Source organism: Elephantulus edwardii, unplaced genomic scaffold (assembly GCF_000299155.1).
Source record: "Elephantulus edwardii isolate Elephantulus edwardi_28Jun2011 unplaced genomic scaffold, EleEdw1.0 scaffold00055, whole genome shotgun sequence".
Lineage (NCBI taxonomy): Eukaryota > Metazoa > Chordata > Mammalia > Macroscelidea > Macroscelididae > Elephantulus > Elephantulus edwardii.
In genome coordinates this window covers 11,294,995-11,302,503 of record NW_006399805.1, presented here as the reverse complement: position 1 = coordinate 11,302,503, position 7,509 = coordinate 11,294,995, and positions in this window count along the sequence as shown.

The window sequence follows — 7,509 nt, the reverse complement described above, 5'->3', positions numbered from 1 at the left end:
ATTGCAGAGGAAGCCAAATCACAGTGGAACACAGCCCCTAGAACGTTACGGTTTGGGCTTCAGCTCCCAGCTCCGAAGCAGAAAGCTGGCGATCTGAGCCACTCAACAGCGGTGCCAAGGGCTGCTGGCCTTCAGTGCTCACAGGGGTTACCGCCCAGGAAACCCGCGGGCGGCAGCACTGTCGCAGGGGCTCTCGGGCCAGGACAGACCTGACAGGTCACGGGATTCCTACGAGCTGGGACTGGCTGACAACACCAGTGCGACACAGTGCAGACACAGCTCATTTACAGCACTTCTCTCTGTCGCAGCTTGCAGATACTGGGTTCCTGTGGGTGTGTTGGCTGTTGGGGTTTGGAGGGAGGTTTGCGTCAAGTAGGTCTATCAGCCCCACTTTTCTAAGAGCGCATGATTACTCCATGTCTCTGCCTCCCATCTTGGTCGTTCTCATAACATCAGTGTTTTCCATCAGCTGTCGCACATGCAGGGTGTTCTGCTGGCCTCGTCCACAGCAAACCACTCTACAGACCCAAAGGCAGCAGGTTCAAATCCATCAGTGGCTGCAAGGGAGAAATATGGGCAGTCTCTTTCCATGTGATTCACGGTCTCGAAACCACCGGAGGGTCAGCTACAGGTTGGTTCCAACTCACTGGCGGTGAGTCTGAGTTTTGAGCCCAGCACTAACACTCTATTATAGTAGCGTGCAGCGTATTGCCAACATAACTCACACGCACTGTTGTCAGGTGCTACCGCGTTGACTAACTCGTAGCAACCCCGTGACTGACAGACCTGCGTTCACCCTGCTCCGCAGCCTCTCCACTGTCCCTGTCACGCTCTCTGTCATGTCAAGCCCGTTGTGGTGGTTACCATGTGAGTCCATCTCAGGAAGGGGCCTCATCTTTTTCTCTGACCTTCCACGACACTAGGTAACAAATCTACTCACTAGGCATATGCACAAGGTAGCCAGGAAGTCCATGAGGCTTACTTTATATGAGACTCTCTTTACTGTGGTGCTCTGGAACTGAACCCGTAAATTTCTGGGGTTTTCTTTAATACAGGTGTTTCCTTAACTGTGTGTTAACTAACAAGACTTAGCAAAAGATCTAAGAGCTGGCACTGTTTCACATTAGCGACAAAGTGAACAGTGTTTTGAGATTATCTTCAGATTGTTGTTGTTGGTAGACGCTGTTGTGCATGACTCACAGTGACCGTATGAACAACAGATCTGAACCTTTTTCTCTCCTGTGCGACCCTCGCCAGCTCTGATATATTTGAGCTGTTACAGTCTCTGTGTCTAACGGCTTCCCTGAAGCTCTCCTCTCTCTTGCAGGCCTCCGTCTTTCCAAGCATGGTGTCCTTTTCCCAGGACGAGCCCTCCTGGCAACATGCCCCAGGGATGTGAGACGAAGCTCCGCCCTCCTCACCTCTAAGGAACACCCTGGTTGCACTTTCTCCAAGACATCCGTGCTCTCTTGGCAGCCATGGGACATTCAGAACTCGTCTCCAGCACTGCTCAGAACTCTAACCTTCAGAATCGTTGCTTACCATTGAGTAGGAACAGACCCATAGCTGACCTTCTGGAGCATTTTCAGACACAGTTAATTGCATGCGAGGAGACTGCCCACCCTTTTTCCCTGGAGAAGCTGGTGGATTCAAACTGCATGCCTTCAGGATTGCAGCCCAGCTTGTGGCCACTAGACCATTTAACCCCATAGCACACAGGTACAAAGCACTACGCCTCCCAGAAGCCCGCAGGTCAAGCTTGGGGTTGGCACTCGGGCTAGGAAGACATTATATACCAAATCTATAGGATTCATCAACCTCCCTGGGAAACTCTTGTAGCATAAACGGAGAAGATGCCCTAAGCACAAAAAGTCAGTCCTGGAGCAGAAGTTCAAAACTCCTGAAGTCAAGAGATAACTGCTATTAGAGGAAGAAACTGGCAGCAGCTTGAGGCGTTAGGAATCACAGAAGCCCAGAAAGACTGACATATAGGCCATCACATCAAGGGTTGGACCGGGAATATTGATGAATGGAGTAGGTGGGAGTAGATGTAAATGTTGGTAGAGCAGGGAAAGGGGTGGGTCAAAACACACCTGGCAAGGGTGAGGACAACACAGAATCTGTTGTTTTTTCTACAATTGAGAAATATCTTTAATCTGCTCTTTTCTGTAAAACGCTTGTCTGTCAGATAATGTTCTAAATCTGAGCAATCAAATTAAGACAGACTAGGAAGAAGGATTGGCCGTCCACTTTTGAAATAGCAGGACTTTGAAAACCCTGTGTACAACAGAGCACACTTAGGCTAGCAGATACGGCAACTGAGGCTGAGCCCTCAAGTAGGGAAACACATAGGAGGAAGAGCTGTAAGCAGGCACTAGTGATTGGAACCTGGAATGCAAGAACCTTTAGACTAGAATATAAAAATCTAACCCCTCTTCAACCCAAAGTCTCCAGGATGGCTAACCTGACAGAGGTTTGTATCCAGCTGTGTACTTACAAGACATGGCAAGTTTCAGGTAAAAACTGAAAAAGAAGGCACATGCAATATTCTCGTAGTCTGAATTCACAGAGAGTCCAAATATCAGAGCGCCAGCCAAAGAGAGGAAGAGCATCAGTGGAATGGATTAACAGGTGACTGTAACAATGTGGGTGGACACGGCGGAGAGTGGGAGGATGGGCTAGGACAGGACAGTGGTCCGATCTGCTGTTCAGAAGGTGATAGGAGCTGTCGCTCACCCAATGCTCCTGACAGCAGCCAGTTCACAAGCTTACGGGTTAAGATCCCAGTTCTACGTCTAGGCTGCGGCCAGCCAGTGTTCTCTCTGACACAGAACTCCCACAGTAACGCATGGACTTGCTGTGGTCAGTCCCCAAAGAGGTAACTGAGTAGACATTGAGAAGAAGAGTTGAGAAGTGTTCTTCAGCTTCACAGAGTGATTTACGCCTGTGGATCCTGTGTTGTTGCTAGCTGCCGTCAAGGTGGTTCCTGACTCACGGTGACCTCATGCAAAACAGGAAAAAACACTGCCCTCTCCTGTGTCACGCTCACCAGGTAATCAGCTTGGTCATTGCGATTTCACTGGTTGATGTTCAGAAGTTGATGGCCAGGCCTTTCTTCCTAGTCTATCTTAACCTGGAAGTTCCGCAGGGGCCTGAATAGCAGCACACGCTGACAAATGACTGCCAGCAAGGCTTGAGGTGCGGAGGTGGGTCCCAGGTGAACCTGGGTCTCCTGAATGACAGGGGCAAATTCCGCGTGGGAACCACCACCGCCTTTCTGACTCCTAGTGACCCTGTTCATGACAAAGCAGAGCGCTCCCTGGTGACGGGCCACTCTCACAATCTCTGCAGAGCTTCAGTGCCTTGGGGCAGCTGCTGGGGCCATCTCTGCCGGCCTCCTGTTTTCCTACGTCATACTTGGTTCATTCCAGTTATTAAAAATCTTAGCAGTCATTTCCTCGCATGGAATGAAGGTCTCAAAATCTTTGCTGCTATCAGTAACCATTTATCAGCGATAATCTTCTCCATTGCAATTGAGTCTGTTCCAAATCATCACTGACCCTCTATCTCATTGAGTTCTGAAGGCTGTAAATTCCAGGAATGGAGATTGCCCCTCTTTCTGCCTCTGGGTTGGTGGTGCATTCAAACCCCCCAAGAAGCATACTTCCCTGAGGATTACCACACTCCCTCCCCTCCGCAATGAGTCTGTCCTCATTGTGGTCAGAATCCGCTCATGACTGACCCTCCAGGGAGCTTTCAGGGCCTGCAAATCACAGGGGAGGAGATTGCACATTGCAGAGCTAGTGGGTTTGACCCACCAGAGAGACGCCACCTTTCACCAGTGTTAATAGGTAATAACCATGTCCATATTGGTTCCTCCATCGTAATAATGGCCTACAAGAATGCCAGACAGCAACACGAGGGTAAATGTGCAGACTTTGGAAGAGGTGTGTGAGACTTCACTGTTTTCTACAAACTTTTCTGGAAAGTATAAAACTATTTAAAAAGACAACATCTATTCTATTTAATAAGCTAAGTATTAAACAAAATTTCATTAAAGGATGCTACATACAAAATACAATGTAAGGACCTTTATAATTAATTAATCATTTTGCAACTGCCACACCGGTTCCCAGCACTCCAGTCCTGGTCTTCCTAAGCCAAGGTGTCTCAACCATCCCAGGGTTTCCTTATAACCCAGTGCCAAGGCCTGACTCAGGAGGTGGCTGTGAGCATGGGGAATGAAAGGTCAGAATCACTCACTCTGCACAAGACCCCAAGCTATGCCCCGGTGCTGCCATGAACCCCTTGATTATAAAAAGAAGGGAATTGAGAAGGGCCAGGTCAAAGGCTGCAGCCCTGGAGTCATCTGAACCCCCGGGCTCTGCTATCCTCTCTGAAATGAGGAAGGATGACCACACACACCCTCCATCGTGTTGTCTGAGGGCGAGGCTGAGATAATAGTGGGTGGCCTTCAGTGTCCCAGCCTCCCTCAGCTTGTCTCTTCTGAAGTCAATCCAGTGTGTTGTATCATTAGCTTAAATCCTGTTAAGGACTCTGTTTGCAAACGTCAGGATGGGCTTCCCAAAGCTGAGCTTGAAGAAGGAATTTCTTCAGCCACAGATCACCTTCACAGACACCAGCAGAAAGCAAACCACTCCCACGCGCGTGCACACATCATACACACACCCATCTCCATCCACGCCAGCCGGCCCTCTCATCACAAGCCAGCTTTTGGTATCCCTATGTCCACACACTACATTTCAGCTCACTTTACAGAAGCTGAGAGGCTTCTTTCTGTCCCCAGTGTAAGCCTGCACATCACAGGCCATCCGGCTGGGGAGAAAAGTCAGTGTTTGGGTGGGAGTTAATTCTCTGAGCAGAAACGGTCAGAGGGGTGGGAGAGAAGTGGTTTGCAGAGAAGATGAAGGCGTTTCCTTCTCTTTTGAAACACCTCTTGCTCAGCAGTGTTACACATCTGCAGACCCGCCCCACCTCCACCTCCCATCACAGTGTAATCCCAGGTGGAAGTCCAAGGAGAAAGTCACAGTGTGTGATACATTTTGTTCAGTGTTCACGTGCTAATGATAAAAGTTTATGGTGTGTGCACGATCCAGTTTTAAGAGCCCTTTAATCTCTACTGTTCTTTTTTTTTTTTTTTTTTTGCCATAGCAACCCTATCAGATGAGGCAGGTGTCTTTAAGCTCCACGTACAAACAAGGAAATCGAAACAGAAGAAATTGTTGGTAAAGACCCAAGAAATACTGTAGAGTCAAACTCATACTAACCTAATTCAAATCTACTACAGTAATGCCAGTATGCCTAGATTCCAGTCAGAAAATCTTCAAAATTATTTTTTCAGACTGATACTCCCTTCCACAGTTAGCAAGTTCAAAGTTCAGCCTCCACCAAGTGCCCCACGATGAGAACCCTCAGGCCTTGTCAATCATCAAATCCCACCATCCTCACTTTAGAAGAGCGCTGCTTCTCTTTAACCCGAAATCGTGTTCTAGAGATTTCTACCATTTTCTCTAATTGTGTAAAGAATTTCAACAGCTCCTTGATCTTCTGGCCACAAGTGATTGGGTAAAGCAGTGGAGACCTAGGCCACTCTTGACCCATTAGATTCGCTCTACCAGAAATAAAAGTCTGCCTCCTTAGTTTGCATTGTCCCTCAGGTCATAATAATGTGTCTTATTGAACCAGATACTTACTCTCTAAAGTCACAGGATGTTAGTGAGAAGCATAATGAGTTTTGCTGAAAAAAAAAATGTACCCCTGCAAGTCAATCCAAGTTCAAAGAAAGAAACAGAGGGAAAACAGCTGCCTATTGTAGTTATGTACCATCAAGTTACCTGCAACTCATAGAGACCCTATGTACAGCAGCCCTATATACTGCTCTACTCTGTGACAATCTTATTGTCTCTGACACATCTACACCCATTACCCCAGTCACTGAATCAATCCATCTCATCGAGGGTCTTCCTCTCCTGTGCTTTCCCTCTACCCTCCCAAGGATGATGTGCCTCTCCAAGGACTGGTCTCAACATGTCCAAAGTATGTCAGACGAAGCTTCAGCATCCTTGCTTCCAAGGAGCAGCCCGGTCTCAACCCTCTCTAGGGTGAACCTGTTTGTTCTTCTAGCAGTCCATGGTATATTCAATACTCTTCTCCAACGTCACAGCTCAAAGACATCAGTTCTTCTATCGTCCCTAGTCTTTGTCCAGCTCTCTGATGCATAGCAAGTGATTGCAAAGACTATGGCCTGGACCAGGTGCACCTTAGTCTCCAGACTGATATAGTTGTTCTTCAGTACTTTGGAGAGGTCTCTGACAGCAGATTTTCCCAACACAATTCATCTTTTAATTTCCTGGTTGCTGCTACCAAGAATGTTGATTGTGGAGCCAAGCAAACTAAAACTGCTAACAATCTTGATCCCTTCACCATCTTTCATGATGCTACCAGCTGGCCCAGTGGCAAAAATCTTTGTTTTCTTTATATTGAGCTTCAATCCATATTGAAGGCTTCAGTCCTTGACCTTTTGTAGCAAGCACTTCAGGTCCTCCTCAGTTTCAGCGAGCAGGGTTGTGTCATCTGTGTAACTTGGATTGTTATGATGAGTCTTCCTCCAATCCTGATGCCACATTCCTCCTCACAGAGCCCAGCCTCCTGGATGATCTGTCCTGCACGTAGATTGAAAAAGTATGGAAGATAGGACACATTCCTGGCATATACCCTTTCCAATTTTGAGCCATGAGGTGTTTTTTTTCTCTGTTCTGATGATTGCCTCCTGGTCCATGTATAGGTTTCACATAAACATGATCAAGTGTTCTGTGATTTCCATTCTTCTTAAAGTCAGCCACAGTTTGTCGTGATCCACACAGTCAATTGTATCCCACCTGAATTTCAAGACCATCTAAGTAACAGGCTTCAGGTTTGAACACTAATGAATGAAGGCCAGATGAGCTGTGAGAGGATATAAAAAATATCATCCAGGAAGAATGCAGGTGGTCATTACAAAGACAGAGAAGGAATAAAAAAAAATGGATGTCAGAATAGACTCTGAATATTGCACTAGAGTGTTGAGAAGTCAAAGCAAAGGAAAGAAATCAAGATATTAAGGAGCTGGATAGAAGGCTTCAAAGGGCAGCGTGGGAAGACAAAGTATTACAATAAAATGTGCAAAGAGCTGGAGTTGGAAAATCAAAGGGGCCAAACTCACTATTTCTTAAACTGAAGGAACTGAAGAACAGCTGCATGTATCACTCCAACTTCTTTCCCCCCACCCCCGTCATAATGCTACTTTTTATATAATGTCCTCATGCCTTAAGGAATAAGTTCTATTTCCCAAAAACAACATGTATTCTTATTTCTCTGCTTAAGTGACTAAATGATAATGACATAAAAATTGCTAAACCACATTCATTGTAGAGTATCACCATTTTTTCACACTAAAAATAACTACTCTTAAAGTTGTACAAAATTCAATGATTGCTTCCAAAACTTTTT